The sequence below is a fragment of the Oxyura jamaicensis genome, chromosome 12, assembly GCF_011077185.1.
Source record: "Oxyura jamaicensis isolate SHBP4307 breed ruddy duck chromosome 12, BPBGC_Ojam_1.0, whole genome shotgun sequence".
Taxonomy (NCBI): domain Eukaryota; kingdom Metazoa; phylum Chordata; class Aves; order Anseriformes; family Anatidae; genus Oxyura; species Oxyura jamaicensis.
In genome coordinates, this window is record NC_048904.1 from 13,064,533 (window position 1) to 13,087,985 (window position 23,453).

The window sequence follows — 23,453 nt, forward strand, 5'->3', positions numbered from 1 at the left end:
AGGGGGAGGGGAGTTCCAACATTTGGATATGTTTTTGTCTTAATTCAGCATAAAAATGCAAATTTAGAAATTTTCCCACTGCCTTGTTTTGGATTTAGAACAGTGGCATAACATAAGTGCACATGGTAACTGTATATAATAAACCCGAGTTCTCATATCATGCTCGTCATGATCTTAAAATACTTTGCCAAAGAGAAAGCCTGCTGACTCTATCTCCATTTTATAGATGTAGAAATGAAGGCAAAGAAAGATGAATCGATTTAACCTGCAGATAAATTGATTTATTGAGACTGAGTTAAAATTGTCACAGTCCAACCGTCTCTGCAAATCTGATAGCACAGTACACCAAGCAAGCAAGAATCAGGTGTTTGCTTAACGCTTCCCCCAAGCATATTGAGATGTTTGCCTTTCTCTGGGACAGGGATGTCACTTGCTGACCGCTCTGGTCACACATGCAGGTGTCTCTCACAGCTGCCCTGAGCCTGTGGTGGCTTGTGCTGGATATTGCTTTGTGACAGCCTCCCCTCTTGCAGATCCAGTAGCTCTTGTGCTTGCACGCAGGCTTTCTGTTTCAAAGCAAGCTGCGTTTTGGGTTGCAGCTGCCCTCTGTGCTGTGTGGTTGGTGAGTGGCCAGCTTTGAGTGGAGCTCAGCCAGGGCACGCTTCTAACGTTGCTGCAGAAGTGCAAAGTGTTTGGAGATCTCTCCTGGCCACAGGGGTTGAGAACTTGTTTTACGTCCTCTGAATGGCCGTAGCTGTGGCAACACCAACATCCTTGGTCAGGGCAGGCTCAGGCGGAGCTGTCATCTAGGTTGACATGCTGAGACCTGGCTTCATCTCGGCGTACAAAACAACATTTTGCTGTAACAGGTCAGTGGAAGTGAGAGACGTTTGTATTAGAGCTGACTGACTTTGGGAGAAAATACAGTTGTTGACAACTGCAGATTTGTTAGAATGAGAGCGGATTGGAGGGCTGTGCTTGGTTCAGTAAGGGCTTCACCAGGGAGAGGCTGCACAGAGCTCCTGCTCACAGCCGATGCTCTGGCAGGTGAGTACAGCCCCAAATGGTAAACACCCAAACTTTTGGAATTTAAGGTATCTGCAGCAGTTTGCAGATAAACTTAATTAACTGCAAAATGTCTGCTGATCTTACTGGTGGGACTGGGAATCGCTTCCTGGATCTTGACAATAAGTGTAGTGAGAGCACGAAGAGAAAGCTGCTTTGTGCCATTCATGGGGTAAAGTATTTCTGTGTCCTGAAATCATCCTTTCCATTTGAACACAGTCCTTCTGCAGAGTTCATGTTGGTGCTGTTTGTGTTTCTGCAGCATCCATGTTCTAAGCAATAAAAGGATTAATTGTTTTCAAAGCTGGTAGTACATCTTTTAACATATGTGTTATGCAGGAGGCAGGCAATAAATAACTGAAAGAACCTACAGTGCAGTGGCTCCTGCTGAGGATTTTACTGAGCATATAGAGAAATTGATTCTGTTAAACTTCGCTTGCTGGAGTGGAAAGTTAAAGAAGAGAGGAAAAATGCTAAGGAATAGAGTGGTGCACAGGACTGTCATTTTCATTTTAGGATTCTCTCTATAAAATGTGCACATCAGAGGCTTGGAAAGGCTTCCTAAGGAAAAGGAGCTTTGGTACAATGTCTCTGGGGCAGAGGGAACCACAGCATTTGACATGCTGTTTAAAAGGCTGAGGGAAATGCTTTAAGGAAAGAATTGCTGTCTGTTCCAGACCCTGCTTCAGGATCCGTGGTGCAGCCTTCCCAGGCAGCACTTCTGATGGAATCAGTGGGATGCCAAACTGAAAATGAAATGTCTGCAGGCTCTGAAATTTGGCCCTGTCTAGACTGAGGCTCTGTTCTGGAGCCTGGCAGCATCTGGACAGATGGCTGTCCCCATGGACACAGCAGCATCTCCAGCAGAGCCCTGGCAGTCTCTGGGAAAATCCCCTGACTTTTCACACAGGAGAATGAGTGAGAGGAGCAGAAAGGTCCTTAATGGCTAGAAAATCAATTAATCAAAGAACTAATCTTTCAGCTGCTTCTTTCCAAGGGAACTCCCTCTTCCTTCCTTAATGACAGCTGCTATAACAGGCTTTTTTCCAATATGTAGTTCTCCAAGTGCCCGTCATTGCTCTAAAGAGAGACCTCTGCATGGTATGAAGTTCAATTCACAGAGTAAGTGCCAGAAGCCTGGCTGGAGACCTGCAGGTGTATTTTAAGGACATATATTGAATTAATCTCATCCCAAGACATTCTAAATAGGGAGAACTCACAGCTATGACACGCTGCTTTTTTTTTTTTTTTTTTTTTTTTTTCCTGAACTAAAAAGCAGTGAACTAGAAGATCTCCTGCTACAAGCAGGCCTATAATTTGCTCTTCTCATATGACAGGCCCCTTGATTTCCTGGGGCCCATTCCCAGTCCTGGGATGGAAGGAGTGCCCTTTCGATGTTCTCCCTTCCTCCTCTTCCCCAAGGCATTGGCTTGCAGTCACTGGACTTAATTTGTAGCTTATCAGATGGAGGGAGAGGAATGATGATCTAGTGAAGTGACTCCTCAGGCTTTGGACTGCTTTCCCCCTCCACCACTAACTTGCTGGAAGAAGCCATGCAGAGGATGGCCCTGAGGATGGTGGTGTGCTGGGGAGAGGCTTGGCTGAGCACAGCCTGAGCACAGCAGTGTGTTCACAGCTTCCAGGCCCAAGCAGATCCACACCCAGCCAGTACGGGCAGAGGAGTGTGTGTCTGGCTGCACCTCTCTGTGCAGGCACACCCTTAATCTCCCCTTGTCTTGGTTCTGTCAGAGGGGGCTAATAGCTCACTGCATCATGGACACGGTATGGGATAAAAAACTATTAATCATTGCACAGTGCTGAGACAGATGGGTTTCATTTCCAGAGTAAGTACATACACCATGATCCTCTAAAGTGAACATTAACACCTTGGTAACTGTGATTTACATCATCCCTGAAACTACTTTTGCATGGTGGTAGAGAAGAGCTTCTTGCCTATTAAGTGTTTAATTTGGGAGATACAATTCAATCACAAACTGATCTGTTTTGAAGTGCAAAAAGTGAAGGACTTGCATTGTTTGGTTTGTAATCTGAGAACAGGAAGGATTTATGTTAAAAATAAAGTCTCTGAATGACAGGCAGTCAGGGAGATCCCTTCAAATGCAAAAAGGCTTGGCTGCCTTAATTTTCAATCTTTCTAATGTCTAGGAAAATCCTGCCCTAGCTACAGAACTTACTGGCAAATTGTGTCTCACATTCAGTAGGAAGAGATTTATCTTGGAAAGGTATTAAAAGCTTCTGTTACACAGTTGTCATCTGGGAAGATACAGTATTGATTGATCCTGGAGTTTCATTTGATTGGTTGCATTGGTGATTACAGTATTGATTTGTCTCACATGCTGTGTTTGTTCCGTGCACTGCTCTGTTGCAGCAAGAATTAGTCCTACTTGCTGCTTGCTGCATGTTTTTTTTTTTTTTTTTTTTTTTTTTTTTTTTTTTTCTTTTTTTCTCCAGGAGAAGAATTGGGCAGAATTCATTTTTCACTAGACGGAGTCTTACAGAGTAATTAACTGAAAAGAGGCTGGCGAGAATTACTGAATTACCCAGGGAACGCAGCACAGCCAGAGTTTTTTTCAGGCATGTGTAAATAAAGAAATTTGCATTCTCCAAATATTTAAAGCAAATATTGTATTCAAAGGGAAGTGTGTAATTTGAAAAAGTATGGAAATATAATAAGAGCTGCAAGCAGTTTCAAAACTTCACTGCCACAGCTAAGGCAGAAGAAAAAATGCAGAATGGCTGCTGAGCTGCCTCTTGAAATGCTGTGTTGAGAGAGGAAGAGGAGGATGATTGCAGCCTACTTCTGTCTGCTCAGACTCTGGCCTGAGCTAAATAGCTTGACTTACTTTGGCTTCATCTGCCTCTATTGGTGCTATTGCCTTGGGCCAGAAGAGGTGATGTTTGTGGGGACGTACAAAGGAGCTGGTCTGAAAGCAGAAGTCATTCTCTTATAATTGTGTAACTGAACACAAATGAATCCAAGTGAAGCCTCCACCACTGCAAGGTACTGAGTATTTCCTCAAAGTCTTGTGAATTGTCTCTCTAATGACTGCTTGTGTCCCCAAAAGGGAGGGTTCCCCTTCCCATGGCTAGAGAGGGTGACAAGTAATTAGACAACATGATAGGCTTCTACAGAAAAAAAGTTTTGAACATGAATTTTAAATGCTTGCTCTTACTCATGTCATCCCATCTGGTATGAGAAACTAATTAAAAAAAGTGAGACATTTCAAGGCCTACATGTGTAATTTGGAAAGAAATAAATGTACTTAGAATGTGAAATAATGTCGCATGGTGTTGCTGTTGCACTGAACCAAATTTTCATCAGTTTAAGATACCACAGTTAATTGCTAGTTGAAATACTCCAGAGTAGAGCTATAGTCCTTTAGTCCTTTTTTTTTTTTTTTTTTTTTTTTTTTTTTTTCCCATTGGTAAAACTAAAGAAAGGTGAAAATGACTCATTTGCTTGACTTTCTCCTGACTGGAAAGAATTAAGAAAGAGCAAAACAGTGAGAGCCTTAGAGGTGAAATTCAGACTTCAAAGAAGCCTATCTCCAGTAAAGTAGAAAAAGGTAAACAAAGCACTAAGGGAATATACCCATTTTCAGTGCAAAAGTGTGTGTGTGTACATGTGTATACACACATGCCGGGGTGCAGGAAGGGGTTAAAAATGCCCAGAGTTCAGCAAAATGAAAGAAGTTAAACCACTTTCTTCCCCTTAACAGTGGATGAGATGAATGGGATAATAATTCAATTGTTGTTTTTCTTTGCAAACATCTCTGTGGGACAAACCCCAGATTCAAACAATCATGCCTTTTGCACAGGGATTAATCTTAAATTTAATACATAATTTATAATTATCAGCCCACCAATAGTATTTTTATGTCTTTGGTGTTCAAAATATAATACTTTCTGTGAATTTTTAAAGTAGTCATAATATAAATTCATAATGAAGATTGTTAACATCAATAAAGGGCTACTTGCCTCTCTGTTCCACTAATTCTGGTTAGCAGGGGACTGGGATTAAGGAGTTTTGCAACACTGAAGGCATTGCCAGAGAGTCATGGGCAATTTCCTACTGTCTGCCAGGGACAGAAATGGGACTCAGTGGTGTCCTTTTTTTTTAATTATTTTTCTTTTCATTATTTTTGGCCTGGAATCAGTGATATTTTGCTGAAAAAGTAAACCTGAAATTTGACATCAAGCATTCTCAGATTAGTAGATTAGTTAGGGAAAAACAAACAAACAAACAAAAAAAACAACTTGAATTAAGATTGGATACCAGAGAAAAATGCAAAAAGACATTAAAGAAGCAGAAACCACAAATGAAAATTTTAGTTGTTAAAAGCCCTACTTTTTTAGTGAAAAATTTCCACCGAGTTTATTGTTCAAACATGGCAAGGCACCAAGTGGTGGCTGTTCTGCCCACCCTGAAGGCTTCAGCACCATTGCCTCATGGCAGGGAGCTCAGCGTTTGAGAGGGGGCTGTCCTGGCACTGGTACCTGGAGCGGATGTGGATGCTGGTCACAGCCGCTCTTCCATGGAGATTATCTACTTTCCTGCAGTCTTCAGAGCATCCTGGTCTAATATCCAAATGCTCACCCCTGCAATCTGCCTACAGATAGAACTATACAGATTGTAGAACTATACAGATTGTATAACTTTTATTTGTATTCCTAGGTAAGACTTGTATCGAAGAAGGGAAATGTCTCATAATCTCTACATAAACTTACTTGCTGCAGAATGGCTTTTGGGTACCTCAGTGCATGTTTCCTTTGCTTGAAATATATTGACTGTCTAAACAGTTGCATGTTCAGTCACCCAGCTGGCAGGACAAATGCCCAATTTATGGACAGGTGTGGGTATTGCATCTGGGTATCCTTGAAAACACACTTCATCAGAGAGCTTTTATTGTTCTGAGAAAGTAACTGCATTTTAATGAAGGTCACCCCTATGGAAGGTAAAACTGCTGTGCAGCATCTCTCCAACCCAGAAATCAATTCATATTGCTGCTTTCCAGGGCAACCAGAACTTTGGCTTGAAATCCATTCTCCAAATCTTTCAATCAAGCTTTCCAGATCATTATAATACATAGAGATCTGCTATGCCATGGCTGTATGATCATTAAATTGGGGAAAAAACTGCTACCGTGCATATGTTGACAACCAATTTATTCATCGCAAAATAGCAAAGCATTGAGTATCCATTCGGTGTCAGTTGGAGGGCACTGTGCTATATTTGTTGCCATCATCATTATAAGGGTTACAAATGATCTACCTGGAGCTCAGCATATATCTTCTAGGATGAAGTGTCAACACAAAGATAATAGGGGTGAATTTAGAGTACAGCTTTAGGTGTATGCTTGCCGCTTTGCACTGCAAGTCAATAGATGTTGGTTGGAAAGAGCGTAAAAAGAAAGCCGAGGAAGAAAAGTTTAATTCAGTAACCTTACTTCAGGCATTTTTGTTCGGCAACTGATTGCTTACGCTGCCCAACACTGACAGCAGCTAAGTACAGTAAAAATGATCTTCTTTTGAAGAATTTTTTTGTCCTAATCTTCCTTTGTGTAGTTGTCATGAGGAAGTACATGGAAGGAATAATCAGGAGACCAGATGGCATTTTGAATAGTGGGTCTATTCAGACATTTTCAAATCCCTAATTGGTCATTGGTTTTAAATGTTAATATGCTTCACTAGTAAATCATTTCTATTCTCTCTTTTTGATGTTTGCAAAGAATAATGAAAGAAATAGATATATTGCTAACTGTGGTACCCAAAAATCAGCGTTCAAGCAATGGTGCTAAGTAGTGACTATGAACTTTAGCAAATATGAATAGAATGATGGTCACTCAAAGTGATTAACTAGTGACAGTCTGAAAAGAAATGCGGGGTCATATTTTGTGTTGGTGTAAGCTGGCAAAAGTATAATGGCTTGGGTGGAATTATGCTGATTAATATCAGCAGAGAATGTAGTTTGATGTCTGTAGTTACATCCTTGTTTCATACAGCATTTTTTACCTGGAGGAGAAAGCTTCAGGAGTGTCTCAAGCAGTACAGCAGGAGGGAGGTTGTACAAATGGATTTAGATCAAAGAAATAAATCTGAACTTTCATTGGACATGTGTGATATTAGCTGGTGGATGAAATGCTGCACCGTGTGACTTTTAGCTCACTTAACATGCTGGCTTAAGTAGAAAGTCATGGTGAGAAACACCTTTAAAGAAGGCAAGTCAGGATGCATTCCTAAAAAGTGCTCCCTTGCAATATTATCTGATGATAGGTTACGTGATGGTAGCCATCTGGTTCATCTGGGTTAAAAATATTATGGGTGGTGGAGAAAGAGACATTATCTACAGAGCAGGACACAGGTCTTGCTGAGATACAGCATTTCTGCTGGAAATAAAGTTGCAGACATGAAGCTGTGTTCCACCAGAAAGATAAAAGCGAGGAAGAAAAAGGAAGCCAACCACAGGATGACAAGGGAACTCAGGCCTGCATTGCTGAAGGAACTTGCTTAGAGTTTGTTTCTTTCTGGGAATATATTTTTGGGGAACTTTTTTGGTGAAATACTGTTTCTGTGCCATGTTGTAACCTGGATTTTCACTTACAATATCTTTGTCATTTTTTTTTTTTTCCATATCAGTGTTTTCCCTGAGAATAACTACTTGAATACTTCAAATGGAAACCATCTGTAAAGAAACATTTGGTAAGGTTTCTGCTTACAGACATTGAGGGACAAAAGAATGAAATAGAGAAAGAGAGAGAAGGAAGGAATTGAAAAAGGAGCAGGTGCCATATACCAAGGTACAGAGTGGAGTAGGTCTGCACTGGTGCTGCTTATAGAGTGGCTTTCTGACCACATGATGGCTTATGAGTCAAAGCAAATACCAAATATCTTATTGGTAGCTGCAGATCTGAAGTTGATACCCATGCCCTTACTGCCAGCATTTTGCATGGAGATATATCTGCAGCATCTCCAGGAAGGAAGGTGGATGCTGATGTTACCCTAAATAGGGCAGGTAAAAGGAATAGCATTAACGCAGCTCTGGGGAGAGGCAGCAGATCCAGAGTTAAGTTACGTATTATAGCAGAGGAAAAGTGAGGGAGGGGAACACCAGACAGGGGTATGTCAGGCTTTGAATTTGACATCCACGTCCATCACTAACGACACTGACTAAGAGCTAGTCAAGACATACTGGCAACAGCAATGTTCATGGTGGGCTTCAGAGAAGCTTTGGCATCAGAGAGCAATGCTTAGACTGGTCTTTCTTGTATTAGTGGTGGGTGCAGTAAAGGGGAGATGGCCACCTAGGAGGTGCTGCCTGCACAGCACAGAAATTAAAGCTTTGTAAGCACTTGTCTTTTTCAGATCCTTCAATTCTTGCTTTGTGCTGGCCACAACAATCTCCAGTCAATTGGTGCCAACATGTGTGGAGCACTTCAGTGTCTGGATTTAACACTTCTACAATTTAAAATGCTACTATGTATGTGAGTCAACACTATAATGCCTTAAAGAAGCAAAAAGCTGGTGTATGTACTTGTTAAAGCGTCTTGTTTCAGACACATTTGGAACAACAGGGGTTCTTTGCACTTTTCATGAAGCGATTGACAAAATAGGATCAAGCTATACCAAGAAACAGCATCAGCTCCAAAAAAAACCATCACCACTATATGTGGAGCACAGATGGTGCTTTTGGTACTCGATATTATAGCTGTTTTTAAGTTTATTGGAGAAAAATATGGATTTTTAAATCTTACACCTGCATGCTGAGAGGAAGCATATGTAGAGACTTGCTGAATCCCTTGGTGTGTTCTGAGTGGATATTTGCACGCTCAGAGTTGAAGTTTGCCATTCTCCCTTATAATGAACAGTATTTAATTCTGGAATGGTTCTGCTGAAATCAGACAAGCACAGGGGAAGATGAAAAGGACATAAGGTTTCTTCATGTGAATCAATGATCTGGTTGCAAAGATGAAAAGCATGTACACGTTTGTCTTTTATGAACACTGTGTGTGCTCATGGACACACATGCACCCAGATGTGCGTGGCAACTGCTTGATGCATTTTTGCAAAGAGATGTCAGTGAAACAGTGAGGTAGTAGGCATGTAGCAGGGTAAACAGAGCAGTTTACAGGGATTAGATCAGAAGAACTCCTAAGAATGGCTTCTTTGCAAGAGTAACAGATCAAAGCTAGCTGAATGTTTAAATACAACTTCATGCAAATGTTGAAGTTTCTGTCCCATCACTGCCTTTGTGCCTTGTGGCAGCGCTTTCCATGCTGCTAAGCCTAACTGGTCCCTTACCTCTGTTTCTGCAGTTGTGCTATATGTGGTTTCCCTTGATGTGCTATGGAAGCTGTGACCCCAGTTTGTTGCTGGTACTTTTGGAATTATTTTGCTGGTAAAATTATTTTATTGGAGTTATTTGGAATTATGGAATTATAATGTTGATTTTTTGCTCACCCTTTTAGTTATATTTCTTTTTCCTGTTTCCAGACTGCTTCCTCTAGGATGCTCGGGTAGCTAAACTAGCTTACAGCTGGGCTCATCTCTCAGACCTGCCGCAAGCTTTTGGGGCTTTCTCTGCCTTTGCTTTCACGTGGAGAAAAACATCACTTCTGTAACCCGTGGGAGTGCTGCAGGTATAAATTCAGTGAAGCTTGTGATCCTGTGATGGTGAAAATCGTGGGATCACACAGGCCCACAGGCAGGTTGCTCACTGGAGTCCTATGTGCATGGACATTTTTTCCCATTCCTTGGTATTCTTGCTGTGATGTTTCTGCAGCATGTGAAGGACACAATTTCTCTCTCACAGGTAGTCCTCCTCAATCATGCATGTTATGCGGAGGATGCATTTTTTAAACTTGCTTTTCATCTACATTACTAATAATAATTAAAAAAAAAAATCCTTATTGCATGTGAGCTTATTGCATGCTCCTTATTGCATGAGATGAGCTGGCTTCAAATACCAACAAGAGGATGCAAAAGAGTTGAAAATCTTCTTTCTACCATTAAGTGTCTTCCCCTTGTCAGAAGTGCAGTTTTCAGTCTTCCCTCTCATGAATGCAGTGGGAGACCAAAGCAGATTTTTCTTGTCAAGTTTTTACCTGCTTTGTGAGCTTTTAGATGGCTTTTGGATGCTGGGAGCTAAAGGGCAGAAATATCAAAGAGCAACTCTTCCCATGTGCTGGTGTGTCACATTCTTTCCACCTTGGAGGGTGCAGTCTGCAGGCAGGGTGTTTGCATAGCAAGTGCAATGTCAAGTCAAGGTTCAAACAGGATTATTTATTCCTTTTTTTCAACTTGGGATCAAAGTACAGTGCACATTGTATGGAAATTGCAGTTGAAACAGCTGAGTTCAATTACGTTCTCAAATAATAGCAACATGCAGTTGCTTTTGAGGTGCAGTGTATTACTTACAGGGAAAGCTGACCTTGGACATACTCACACGGCCCTCTGATTTCAATGCTTTTCAGGCAGAATGTAAATCCCACTGAGGGTCATATTCAGGCTGCTGAACAGCAGCTTCAGTCAGTTAAAGGCCAGATCCAGCCAGCGAATCAGACATCTTGCCACGGGCATCTTGAAAAAAATGGCTTGCACCAAGCATGCCTGCGTGGAGTTTGCTGCTGTATTTTGGCTACTGTGTGCTGGTCATGCCCATATTAAACCTTGGGGAGATGGCAGCCTGGCTCTGCTTATCCCCCAAGCCAAGGTCTGTGTGAGGGCAGTAAATGTTTGCAGGCATTGGGTGGCTCTGTGAGAAACCTGCTGCAAATATCTGCTGACTTTGGCTGTGCCTCCTGCGTCTAGGGGAGCATGGCCGCAGGACCCCTTGTTAGCTCAACTGCAGAGGCATCTCTTACCTGCGAGTTTACCTCCCAGCCTCAGAATTGAACTTCTCTATTTTTTTTTTTCCTGCCAAGGCCAACTTTTAAACTTCCCTGCTGCATGTTCCAAGTGGGAGGAGCAGTGGCAAAAGAAGCTGCTTTGATTTAAGTGAGTGAGGGGGCAGTGCTACTCTGTCTGCCTGATTATTTATCTTCCTAGTTACACACAGCACTTGCTTTCTCTGGAGTGATTCAAGCATATCATAACCTCTTGCTTTAGCTCCTTTATCATACCGGTTTGCTGCTTGAGCTCAGTCAGAAATCTGTCTTGGCCTCTGCAGAGCAGAGGATGTCATCTCGTTTTATTGGGCTCCGATGTGCCTCCCCCATGTTTTTTCAAGTTTCCCATTTATCATGTGGAAGACTCTGAGAACTGTACTGGATGCTTCTGGGCTGGGCAGAATAGGCTCTAACAGCATTAAAAGCCTCCCTCAAATGTCAGCTAGAGATAAATGGGTGTGAGGACAGGTGCTCAGGAAGCCTTGCTGAGCATGGAGCATGCCGTCTCTGGGAATGCAAACAGCATCTCGCTGTGCTCAGGGATTCTCAGAGAGATTTTTACCAAAACATCCATCGATTTCAGCATGAGCAGCAGCAGACTCATGGCTTTTCTCCAGCCCCCTGCTCTGCTCTGGATGATTCACACACACAAACACCAGAAGTGATGCCTAAGAGATCTAAGCTCAGTTTCTGGGTCAGTGGAAATCCTGAACTGAGTATGCTGTCTGAATTTTGCATTAATACAATGAAGCCTATTTTCTTCTGTCCTACTCAGGCATAAGTACATCTCCTACACCTAGTACCTCTCAATAGTCCACGAGATATTATTATTATTATTATTATTTTTCCACATATGGGAGATATGCCTCCTCATCACCTGCTCTGGGTAAATTTGGGATTGCCTGAAGGAATGTGGTATACAGTATATCCTGGATGGTCTTGTCAGACATGATGCTTAATGAGACTGACTCGTGCTAGGTAGAAGAAAAAATACATAGTCTAGACTGTGGTTGAATATTCGGAAATAAGTGAATGACATAATGAGGGAAGTGGAGAATCATCTGGCAGTATGGTCTATCATAGGTGTCTTAGGAATTACGTGTTGCACGTAAGTCTTTCTGAAGTGCTTTGTGGCCACAGAGTTTCTTTTCATTGGGCAGGAAGAAGATCCACGAGCTCCAATGTGTTATGGTAGGTCCCGAGTTTGGGATTTGTATTCCCAGCTCTGTGCAAATATTTCTTCTGGAAGCACAGCACCTTATTTGGGGGCTGAGGACAAAGTGGTATTTAGGCATTTAGGTCCTTTTAAAGTCAGTGGTAGCTGGGTGTCAAAGTGGCGATAGTGGCTTCACAAGTTCCTGAAAAAGACAGATACACTGAAGACTGAGGCACTTATGTACAAGAGTAATGAAATAATAATAGGTACATGAAGAGACCTTGAGAGCAACCTTCAGGTCTGTAGGAGCCTTAATGTGAAGCACCAACTTCCCCTTCCCTGCAGCATGTGAGCAAGAGAATAATGAGTTCAATATAATGATTTTTCAGAAGATTGTAAAAGTTTGATGGTGAAGACATGAGGAGGCAGACTGTCTACTTCTCAAATTGGTAGATTAAAGGAACTTGAATAGAGCATTTTGTAGGTTTGAATTTGCCAAGTACATTCTGATTCTCCTACTGGAAGGTGTCCAGCCAGTGCAAATTTTGGAGATTTAGTTTGCATAAAAGAGCATGCATGTGTGTGTTTGTGTGTGCATAAAGAGGGAAAGGTGGCAGAAAGAGGTGGTAAGTAGCTGGGGCATCCTTCTTGTGGCAATTCCTTCCAGAGGCAAGGTACTCAGAGCTGGGTTTTCATTTTACAGATCCTGAGCTGAGGGTTGAGAAGAGTTGGTTTCTCCCTCTTTGAGTATCTCAAACTTTAGGGAGAAGAATTGATTTAATTTCATCTCGTCTGATCCTGATTAATGAAAAGTCATTTCTGCTAGTTCTGGGCAGAAAAAATAATCTTTGTCTATTTTGTAACCTTGCAGATATATGTAGGTGCATGGCAGGAAGTTCTATAATTCTAGAAATTATGACAAGGCATCCATAAAGATGAAGCTGAAACCCTATGCAGCAGCATTGTAGCTTAAAGGAGCGTTATTTAATACCTATTAATGGAACTGCTGAAGCATAAACACTCTCAGCTCAAACAGATATTGTTAACTCTGTGCTAGCAGTCTCAGGGTGGGATGGCAGCTACTCCACCACTGCTGGGCAGGATGCTCTTCCCTCTGTCCGGTATGGGGTTAGTGTCCATTCAGCATGAGGGTGAGCTTGTAGGCAGGAGGAGACAGGAGGAGGAATTGCAGGAGCACGTGGGCAGGTAGCAGCCCTACCAGGAGGCAGGAGCCCTTTTACAAGCTTAGCCTTGATGTCCCTGTGCCATAGAGACACTGCACTTGTGGCTGTGTTTGCACCACAGATGTTTCCAGGATAGTTTTTGGTCATCATGTTTAGTAGGGAGGGATTTCAGCCTCCTTGTGAGGGATGCTGGGTGTGGGGGCATTCTTTCCTTTTTTTCCTAGTTTCATCCTGCTTACCTATGTGTTCCAACAATACTAGGCACAGCTCCTGCACATCATGGGACTGGCATATAAATAATTACTTCTTAAAAGGAAAAACAATTCATGTTGGATAATTTACTTGTAAGTTTGAGTAGTAGGGACTCAAGAATATCACTCTTTTTTTTTTTTCTTTTATTTTTATTTTTATTTTTTATTTTTTGGCCTTTATTTGAAATAAAGGATTACAACAAATATAAAAGTTGAATTTCCTGGTCAATAACATGATTCCTGAAGTTAGGGCTTAAGAACAATTGTTGACATGAAATTGATAATACATGAGAACAAGTAATTTTACAATCCATTTGCTTCTTGGGCATGCCTACACAAGAAATGTAGTCGAGTTGTTCTGGAGACTGGTTTAATTAAAATTGGTACAACCCCCCTGTGCGGGCTCTAGGTTAGGTTTGCATTGTGATGTGAAATGTGATTCTTGGCATGTGCAGACAGCCCACAGATTGCTAATTAGAATAAGAGGTGAATTGGCCTCAGGTCGGGTTTCTGCCACACAGTGGCTAAGCACAAACTCGTATGGTACGCACCAAAACCTGTGCTGTCCTCTGCCTGCCAAACCAGTCATTTGAATGTAAGTGTCATGCTTCAATGATCTTTAAGAAGGGCTGACCTAAAAGCAGTGCCAAAGAGCAGCAAAAATATGATGATCATGGAAATGGGGCTTGTAGGGCCAGACCTTCACCTCTGTTGGTGGCAGCTCGTGCAGAGTTTCTGGAGCCAAATAGGAACCTTGTGTTTCTCCACAGTGGAACTTTGCAAAACTAAAGAGATGCTTTGCCTTCCTCCCACTGCCATGTAGTCCTAAAGGACTGCTCTGGAGCTCTGCTCAGCAGAGCAGGATGCTGGCTCTGGTAACACCCAAGCCCCAAATTGCCCCTTTTCAGGCTGGGAAAGGCCCTTCCACATCTCCAAGGGATCATCAGAGGAGGCAACAGCTTGTCAGCATGATAAGGGACTAGATCTGAGTGTTGTGCTCTTGTTTTCTCCAGGGATGAGCTCCCTCCGTCTAGTACTGGAGCACTCGGGATCAAAGCTTCCCTTACACAGCCTGACTCCTGAGCTGCTCAACAAAGTGTGAGGATGGTTTCTGGCTCATCTGTTCATTCAAGCTTTTAATTAGTTACCAGCTATCCTCATGGTGAGGAATTGACGCCTGATGTTATTGAGGTACTTATTCAAGCGTTCATGTTTATGCAGATGCATTCTTTTTATATCGGATTTTGGGAAGTCATAAGCCGTGGTAAGGAATTAAATGACATGTAAAGAAGAAATGTGACCCATTGATCAAGACGCGCCACCAGTGAGCAGTCTATCCAGGCTGTGAATTGGCTGGTCCCCAGAGAGGCCCATTCAAAAAAAGAACTGATGCTTGCATTTTCCAGCATCTATATGCAGAATCCCAAGTGGTTATACAATGCGCAGTCGTGACTTGTCCTGCAAACACACATTGTCGCAGTCCTTACACTGGTCCTGTTTTTGAGTTAGTGTAAAAGCTGTCCTGGATGGGTATGCGCACTGCTTGACTACTTGCACAGAACTGGGCCATTAGCCCATAGACAGGGGAGGGTATATCACGCTACCCAGAAAATCAGGTCCTTAGCAAAACCACAGGACACAGAGGCACTCAGCAGCTTCTTATCTGCTCCCCACTGCAGTGATTCTGCAGCTGCCATTGCTGCACATTCATATAAGAGGACATGGCATGACCAAATAAACACAAATAAGCTCAAACCAGTCTCTAAGATGTAATCAAAGAATGTATTTTAACTAGAGAGTTCAGACAGAGATAAGGGGCATGCGAGACAATCTATTTTTTCCTTTAAATTTGTTGCATGCAAGGGAGCAGATTTTCCTATAATGTAAATCAGCATAGCTCCACTGTCTGGAGGGAGCAATTGTAATTTATCCTGCCTGAAGGCCTGCACAGAAGGTGCTTGAGGTTTCTCGCAATTCACTGGAGACTTGTGACATTGAGAGCAGGCATTTGAGCTCCACTGTCTTCTGGAGCGATTTGCAGCGCAGGCAACTTATAATTACAAACACTTGATAAATCTTCTTCAGAGAAACTGGGGAGTTTGGTAGGATGCTTGAGTTGGTTGTGACCAATTTCACCTCCTGTAAGGAAGCTGTGTTTCTGCAATTTTGATCTCAGCACAAAAGCATCGCTCAGCAACACTGTGGAAGAGGTTGTGAGGGTTCAGCCAAGCTTTAAAATATTTCAAGGATCTTCTTTGTCTTGTGGAGATCAGTGGGTTCCTTTCCTGCCAAGCTGGAAACCTGTGGGAAACAAAAGGAACCTATTTCAAGCCATTTTGTGAGAACAATACCTTTCCCCAACACCTTATGCAGCTGGTAAATACCATTCCTTTTTCAGGTACCTAATCTTTTTTAGCAATGTTCAGCCACCTACACCTGACCACCAACTTTTCACTCTGTTTGCCTTGGCTGACATTTATATAACAAAGAGCTGCTAACTGTTCTTTTATCTGCACAAGAAAGTCGAGCGCAGGAGGAGACAAATATGATGGGCACCATACGGCAGCACAGAGCTGCACTGCTCCCTGTATATCCAGACTCTCTAATGGTTATATTGAGCCATTGCTCAGAAAAAAATGCTGCTGGTTGCTTGGAGTGCTTTAACTCTCATGTTCCTGGTTAAAAAAAAAAAAAAAAAAAAAATAATAATAATAATAAAAAAAATGCTGTTATATACAGAGTCCTTTCTCTACTGGATGTCTTACTACTGTTAACAATTTCAAACTACTGTGATAAAAGGAAACAGGGATTTGGGCATGGGCTTTTCTGTCAGGCATATTTAGATCTCGTTTGTGTTGCCCTGTGATTAACAACCAGTCAGCATGGGAATGGAGCTGATAGCAAGGTGAGGGTCAGGCAAGGAAGAGATTTTCTCCAGTTATGAGTGGGGACTTCTGGGTCTGAACGTGAAGATGAAGGAGGAAGAGGAGAAGGTCCTGCTTGCAGAGCTAGCAAGTGAGTAGGGATTTTTGGATGTTGCTTGGTTTTGTGTGTTCAGAGTCTGGATATCCTAGGGGGCTACATACCAATGCATGTTGCTGGTTGGTGAGCAACACAGGGTCTTGCTGTGGATGGAGTTTGACCATGGTCTGCTGTTCTGCTAGCTGGCCTACGTGAATTCTTGCATTAACAGTCACAGAGACTCAGAGCCTTGCTGTCATGTGTAATTGAGAATTCCGTTGTGAAAAGGCATTGTGGTCATTTCTCACCTGATGTCTGATAGTGCTGGAATATGGCCTTTTGTTAGAGTTCCTGTGATCTGCCAGCTTCAACGAGCTGAAGAATTTAAAGCAGGTCAGCAAAGACTGCTCTCCCTCTGGGGACAGAGCTGCCCTGAGAACCAGTTGACAGTGAATATTTTAGACTGTGACTTGAATATCTTCAGAAGTATCGGTGTTTTACCTGGGTTTCTAGTCTGGAAAGTGGTCAATAAGATTACCTCACCTTGTTCACTTGTGATGCAGAACAAGGCTTCATAATGATACATCCATGCCTATTAGAGCTGATATTTATTGAAGACGAGTACAATTTTGCTAAGAGGTTGTTAGAGTAAAATGCATAAAGAAAAAAATTATACTGCAAACAATAACAAGATCCCAGAATTACCCTGAACTGTGCAATTGAAATTCTCACCGGCTGTCAGATCATCTCTGCACAAGACTGAACTGCTGACATTTGTTTAATTACAATGTATTTATGAAATGAGGCAACATTCCTAATCACTCGTGCATGCTTGCATTATGTCTTGTGTACAATGTCTCTACTCAGTATGAATAAATTCTCATTAAAATGATGAGAAAATGATTTATTTTGCAACCATTGGACACAAGGATCACACTGTACTTTAAGCTTATATAGAACTTTGGAGTGCTCATATTTTCCTGATAAAAATAAAAAATAAAATGTTGCCAAGTAAAAGCAGCCTTTCTGGGAAGAGGAAAGATTGTGAGATGGTTGTTCAGCTAAGATAATGCCATTTCAGTGAGGTCAATATTTTCTTAACAGTAGCCAGTAAGCTTCTCCTGGTGTTCGTATTTAAAGGATGTTTTAAGATTTCCCAGATTCTTTCCAGAGTGTACTGTGTACAGTCTGGTTATCCATGATTAAAATTTTAGCAGACTTGCCTAGCTGCAGGTCACTGTACTATGAACTATTTCTGAAACTTTTTAGAAGCTGGGATATACAACAAACAAACAAAAAAATTAAAAAACCTCCGGCTGCTTTCTGCTTCAGAAACAGAAGTATGGAACAGAGTATGGAATAGCCTTGTTATTTCTGGACTTTTTAGAGAGTGCCATTTTGCTAAGGGTTTGGCACTGCCTTTGGTGTCAGAGGCAAAGTGAGACGGGTGTAAATAAAGTCATTTCAGTATCATTACAGCCGATGTTTGCTCTGCAAACCCCGTGCTGCTGGAAACCACAAGAACACAGGAAAAGTAGGGATTGGGATGAGAAATCTGTTGGTGAGTGACTGGCAGAGTGTGGCTGTGCCTCTGTAGAAATCAAAGACCAGAACAAGCACTGAAAGCTAATCCATAAGATGATTCATGCAATAAGAATTTATCGGGATGATTAAGTACGTGAGGTCCGTGTGGTCTGTTGCAATTAAGACCCTATGAACAAACAAGGCAGACTATGGCTGTTGGTATTCATAGCTGCATTACGTGGTGCATGCATGCCAGTGCTGCTAAGAGCGTGGAGAATTCAGCAATAATCAATAGCTTCCAATTATTTGGCTCTAGCTCTTAGCATTTAGAGAGACAGAATAGACTTCTTTTGCATATTTTAAAGATTTTGAAAACATTCATTATAGAAATACAAGATTTATTCTTGAGAGCCGTGTGGTTGTAATATTAAATTATCCATCTGGGTTGTCAGGTTGTGGATGCTAGCATTTTACACACCTGTACCACCCTTCACATTCTCTACTGTAAAGTCTTGTAGGTTTTAACAAATTTGCAAGCATAGTGGAAGGAACAAACCAGAAGCCATTCCTGGCAGACCTTTATGATAAGTTGAAAACGCAGCTTAGAGCTAGGGAAGGGTAGTAAAATGTTAACTTTGCAGTAAAGTACTAATTCTCTAGGGAATTCTAGAAGGAGGGTTTGGAACTGCAGCAGTTGAGAGTTTTTTTTTTTTTTTTTTCTTATTTCTCCAAACAGCGATAAAGCACTTGGAGTATCTGTGTAACTTTTGTGAAGAAAATCTATCTCTGGAAGCTGCTGCACTTTGTCTTTGAATGAGTTATTATCTCTCATCAAGCTTTGGTGATGTTGAAAGCTTTCCTCGCAAGGCTCGATGGACAAAGACATGGGTTTAAGCATCATGTTGCAATCATCCCCATGAGACCTGGCACTAGGGAACAGGAGAGCAACGACAGCCAATGTTTTCTAGGTCCAGAACTCCTGTCCTTGTTTCCTATGATTTCCAACATAATGAGCACCTTAGTGACAGGTAAGTTTTAAAAAGCGATGCTCTCTTAAAAACAAATAGTCACTGCCAGCAGGGTTGCAAGCTGGGACTACTTAAAAGATGATCCGATGAGAATAGTTAACTGAAAACGGGATGTGGATTTAAGTCTAATAGTTTATCAACAGGAGCTTTCTGAAAAGCTCTTAAGTGTGCTGTCAAATCCAGCTTCCAAAGCAAGGAAAGTAATATAAGTCCAATATGGTTAAAGCCAGTAGTTTCTAGTTAATTATCTTCTATCTGAAAAAAAAAAATCATTGAAAAACACAAAGCATTGTTTAAGCCTTGCTTTTTGTCTCTCTATTCAGGTATTATGCTCCTTTGTTATAAATATGCTTTCCTCCTCAAAGACCTCTAGCTTTCAAAGTAGACTCTAAAGGATATATTATTCTTTTAATGCATCCAGAAAAGACTTCTGTAGCTGAACAGAAAATATGATTTCAAAAATGTGTGTGTGTCCAGGTTAGTACTTTCTGAGAGAAGAGAAAACCTATAAGGAAAATGATAATAACTTATGTTGCTCAATTATTTTGTCTGCCTTCTCTTTTATTTTGAACTCCCATTTAAGCAATCTTATAAGTCTTCTAATGCTGATATCTGCTCTTTGGTTGTAATGTTTCCCTGCTGCCTAGTTAAAGTAAGGAGAAAAGAAGCCTCATGTTCCATATGTTTATTGAGGGAATTTTTCGTGTGTGCAGTTCACATAAAATTGCATCCATTCGGCTCATGATCCAAAGTGCAATTCCATTAACAAAGCAGCACTCTACCTTTTGTGTGAGCTGTTATGCTTAAAGCCCATTCCAGTTGCTGTGCCTCCCATAGAAATAAAGAGAAGTTTTGCAGGTGATTTAGTTTAGTTCATTTCCAGTTCTGTTATATTTCCTTTGTTTGTACTCTGAATAACTTTTTAGAAAATATTTGATAGAATCATTTTCATTTCACCATTTATGATAAAACTCGTACTGAAAGTAGAATGCATTTATTTGGTTAAAATTTGCAGTTATATAAAATGGAGAGTCGATTTTTTTCACTTCCTTTCATTCCATCATCCTCCTTCCACTTTGAGGCCTGAACAAATGTCTTCTATAGAATATGAAGAACCCACATGGCATTGTGTGTCATTTTTGTGTGGCCTCAAGAGCACAGGGACCCCTGTGCATACAAGTTTTGAGAAGAAACAAAAAAAAAAAAAAAAAAAAAAAAAAAACAACAAAGAGAAATACCACCTTGTTTCAGTCTGGAATTTGTGTATCCTTTCAGAGCAAGGGCAAACACGATGGCCTAACTCAAAACTTGCTAAGACAAGCATAGTTTTCAGAGGTGCCTCACAATCAACAGTTCTTCTAAAGTCAGTGGCTGCTGTTTCTGAGCTTGGGTTTAAAGTGGATGCTGTGTTGTTGCTTCCCAAGGATGTCCCTGAGGAAGCCCTCCATAATTTGGGCTACCTTGAAATGATACTTTCAAGGTAAAGCATTCCAGCTCAGCAGACCGATGTCAGCAAGGACACTCTGCAGGACTCTTGAGTTTAATACATAGACCTGAGTTCTCTATTGCAATTCATTGGCCTGACCAGAGACCCCAGAGTCAAGCAAGCTCATTTACCATTGAGTTTGCAAAAATCCTGTCAGCGCTTAGACTGCTTACTGCCTGATGTACTGGCCAACGTGGTCTCATGGCTTCCATTCATGCTCCAGCCATCTGCCCACAACCCCTTAGTGCCTCTCTGACTGGGTCTGGAGCACAGGCTGTCCTTTCTACTTGTTTTCTACAGCATCTAGCGTGGTAAAGTCCTGGGCCCTGGAAAAGCAAGAGATATATAAATGACAATAATCAAGCTACCTCACTGATCCTGTGCCTTTATGTCAGATTTTTTTATTTTATTTTATTTTTTATTTTTTTTAGGGGTAGAAGAGAAAACTGGAGGAAAACAAGAGGAGCGGAAAAAAATATGTATATTCAGGAATTCTCTTCCCTGAAGTGTGGCTGAGAATCTACCTGAAATGTGAGAATATATTCATGGAAGCATGCAGCAGAAAGACACATAAATGAGACTCCTTAGTGTGATGAGAAGGGTTTACCAGCCCTCACCTGTCACACACATTTTTTTTTTTTTTTTTTTTTTTTTAAGAGGAAACTGGAAATCAGCAGCTGTTCTTTCTGCCACCACCCAGTTAAACAGACTCCTGGGTTTGTGCTTTGCCACTGACCTGGAAAGGTCAACGCAAGCTTTCCTCACTCTTGCCATTCACTGCTGACGTTACACACTGGCACAGCGGAGAGTTCCCCTTTTTAGATACAGCAGCACTGGACATTTGCTAAGGCAGGTTGCCAGATATAATAACTGATGGGCAAGAGAAAATCCTGCATCCCTGTCTTTTGACCTCAAGAAACATTGAAAAATGGCACATAGCAATGCACAACATGACCCTTTGGAGGTAATTGCTCGGTACTGTGTTCCATTCTCACTCTATCATCTCCTCTTCCTCCTTCTCTAACTTTTCCCTTCTCATTTCCTTCTGTTCAGCCTGTTTGTGTATCTTTTCACCTGGCTTTTAGAATATATTACTTGAGTTTTAGGATATATTGCTATTTCTTAATTCCAAAATTAAGATATCGTTATGTGTCTGCATAGATAATAACATAATAGTAGATCCCCTTTTTGAGAATGTGCTTTTAGGTATTACCTTGGTCAGTAATTTAATTGAATTGGATAGTGACAACACACTGACATTGTTAAGGTTAATGACCCAATGATTTACAAGACAAGGCACATTTACCGGCAAATGGATTTTAGTAATTGTTCTACTGAACAATGAGAATAACAATTTGTACATTGATCCACAAAGTCCTACAGCAAAGCCTCTGTTCTTACTTCACCAATGCCCCTGTCCATAAATTCAGTATCACTTGGAGAATGTTTTTTTCAGCCCTGCTGTATTTTAACTGCATTGCACTGCAATTCAAATGTTTTCCTTCAATGTGATCCACAGCTTTTGCTGCCTATATGGAATGCAGCTGGGTAAGAAGATGGCAAGAGAGGAAGATGGGAGGACATGACCTTTCCAGGTAAGGTGGTGGTGTTCATCTTGGCTAGGCTGATCTAAGTTGAGCTTCTCCAGTCAGTGGTAAACAATGTGCATCTCTTTGAAACGTGTTTAATGTCAGTTTCAGTAGATTTGGATTGGTCTGTGTTCTTTGCCAAAATGCCATGGGAGGCCCTGCCAAATGTTGTAAGAGAATTCATGTTTAGTCAGGGCTACTATCCTTATTAAACAATTTCGTAATCCCATACAACACAAAGCAAAAATATCTTTTCTCCTTGAATTGACATTAATTATCATTGGTTAGAGTTTGCTTGAAGTACTTTTTGTTAATTCTTTATTAGGTAAATCCTGGATCATTTATTTTATTTTATTTTATTTTATTTTATTTTATTTTACAGTTTGGTTACTTGCTGTTAGGCCCTTAATTATTCCATTCATAGTGCTTATTTATTTATTTATTTATTTATTTTTAATATTGAGACAAAAGCAACTTTACTGTAGTCTGGAATTTTGTGAATGTCCAAGACTGACTAGAAATGACCAGAGGAACTCAGAGCCCTTGTGCTCTTGGATATAAATTATCTGTATTGCTGGGTAAAGATTCTGATTGTAAGAGATGGTATTTAACATCCTTATCAATTAATTATTATTGGAAAATAAAGTATTTAATCAGCATTGATCTGTTATAAGGCTATATCATCTGGCATTAGCCCAAACACAGAACAGAAGTGTTTATTGAACATGGTTGTCTTTCCCTGCAGTATTATTGACAATGTTATCATTTCCATAGTGGTAATGGGTCAGTAACTGTTGGTTAGATACTCTTTGTTACAACACACTTTATAAACTTAATTTTATTGTCTTTAGCTTTATTAGGTATTGATTTCTTCAGTTGTCCTTTTGCTTCCCATATTAATTTTGTGTCATTCCTGGCTTTTAGTGCATTGCTACCAACATTCTCTCTTTTACATTTGATGTTTATTAGCATTTTCCCCCATTTATAACTGCTTTCAGTACCCCATCATGTCGCAATGAGATTGCTTGTTCCAAGTTTTGTTGCAGTTATCAGCCAGGTGTTCTTCATTACATTGCATGTGCTATACCCAAGAACAATTGCAAGACTTCTGATCTTCAGTACTATATTCAATATAGCATTGTGCTTAGGCCTCTACTGGAGCTTAGATAGCAATATTTTTTAGTAAATAAATATCTCTCTTATTATCAAAAGTAAAAAGGAAAAATGGAGAAGAAAATGATATTTTAAGATGATTCTGTGTTAAAATTACATAAGTATGGACTAAATGGAATTAACTTAAAATA

General features: G+C 40.9%; 1 long non-coding RNA gene across 2 annotated transcripts in view; it reads left to right on the top strand.

The window, feature by feature from the left end:
- Window positions 1-16,295, top strand: part of LOC118173371 — a 76,424-nt gene extending 60,129 nt beyond the window's left edge. The window contains exon 5 of one of the 2 annotated variants that reach the window (XR_004754160.1): window positions 14,575-16,295. This is a non-coding gene — a long non-coding RNA (uncharacterized LOC118173371). Of the gene's footprint in view, window positions 1-7,722; window positions 8,119-14,574 lie in introns of those variants that run through there. The other variant, XR_004754161.1, reaches the window with a different exon arrangement.
- The last annotated feature ends 7,158 nt before the right edge of the window (window positions 16,296-23,453 follow it).